The following is a 1595-nucleotide window of genomic DNA, read 5'->3' as shown; positions in this document are numbered from 1 at the left end:
ATAAACATAAATCTAACAAAAGATGTGCAAGAATACTACACTGAAAATCACAAAGCATTTTCTGAGATAATTTTTTAAAAGCCTAAATAAATGGAAAGGTATACCAAGTTTCTGGATTGAAGACTAAATATTGTTAAGATGTAAATTCTCTCTGGTTGATCTATAGATCTAATATAATTTCAAGAAAATTCAAGTAAGGGTAGACGATATGATTCCTGGCTCGAGTGCTACAGACGCTGCCACCATCACTACCAACGCAAAAGAAGAAATGTCTCAAGCAGGCTCCCTCTCCAGGGACCTCTTTTTGGACACCTTCCTGTGTGAGCATGTTCTGGAACCTGAGGAGGTTCCTGGCACGATCGATCTCACGGACTACGTTGACCGTGAGTCCTCCCCCAACAGTGACAACCCCGACGACGTTGCCCTGCAGCTGGCCTTCATCATGATGAGAAAGAATTGTCATGGATGCTGCTCACCTTGCTCAGCTGCCCCAGATGGCCATGTACAGCTTGGCTTTCACTTACAACCAGACAGATGTGAAAGGTGTTTTTAGAAGTTTTATCGATAGTCTCACTAACCTCAGGGAGACCATAAGGTTCAGGAGCTTCCTGACTCTCAGAAACTAGGGTGTCCCCCAACCATGGAAGGAGCTGGTGCTGCCTGTGATGCTGCCGCTCAGTCAGGGACTCCTCCTCCAGTGACACCCACTGCCGGTCAGCGCAGAGGATGGGACCCGCCCTTCCCCATTGACCACCTGGAGGTGGCCCTGTTGGTTTTGTTGTCTTTTTAATTGTTTTGTGATCCCTTTTTTATATTTAAACTCTGAGTGCTAGGATACTACTGAGGTGTCATACTAGTTTTTTCTTGTTTTTTTGTGAAAGAAATTAATTGATTATCTCTCTGGAGTTGTTATGAGTTAACTGTTTGACCCAAGACTGGCAGGGCCTGCTCTGCTCCTGACCCCAGCCCACTTTATGGTTGCCTTTCCCGGAGAAGGAGTCCTCCTCTCCTGGGTTGGTCATATGGCAAGCACTGGGAGAGTCTTGATCACACCTCCCTGTCTGTAATGCCCACAACAAAAAGAAAATCTGCTGGAATAGATTTCCGAGGGGTGGAGAGAGTTCAATAAAATGTTGGTTTCCAAAACTTAAGTAGGATTTTTGTGAAAATTGACTAACTGATTCTAAAATATAAATGGAAATGCAAAAGACCAAGCTTAGCCAAGACAATCTTGAAAAAGAATAACAATGTTTAACTTGATGTAAAGTTTTAGTAATTAAGACAATGCAACATGGACACAAAGATAGGCATATAGATCCATAGACTAGAGAGTGCAGAAACAGACGCACACACGTGGTCACCAGATTTACAGCAGAGACACTGATGCGTTTCAGTGGGGAAAGGAAGGTCTTTTCACTAAATGGTGCTGGAGGAATTGAATATCCTACCTCGCACAAAAATTAATTTTAAGTGACTCATAGACCTAAATATGAAAGGTAAAGCAATAAATCTTCTAGACTATGTAGGATAATATCTTCTTGGCTTGAAGAAGGCAAAGATTTCTTATACAAGACCCCAAAACACTAACTATAAAA

The 1595-nt window shown here is 42.4% G+C and overlaps 1 pseudogene; it reads left to right on the top strand.

Annotated features, from left to right (window-relative positions):
- Positions 1–268: 268 nt before the first annotated feature.
- LOC124228627 (bcl-2-interacting killer-like) lies at positions 269–876 on the top strand (annotated as a pseudogene).
- Positions 877–1595: the final 719 nt, after the last annotated feature.

Source organism: Equus quagga, chromosome 17 (assembly GCF_021613505.1).
Source record: "Equus quagga isolate Etosha38 chromosome 17, UCLA_HA_Equagga_1.0, whole genome shotgun sequence".
Taxonomy (NCBI): domain Eukaryota; kingdom Metazoa; phylum Chordata; class Mammalia; order Perissodactyla; family Equidae; genus Equus; species Equus quagga.
The sequence above is the reverse complement of the archived record's forward strand: the minus strand, read 5'-3'. Positions and strand labels throughout refer to the sequence as shown.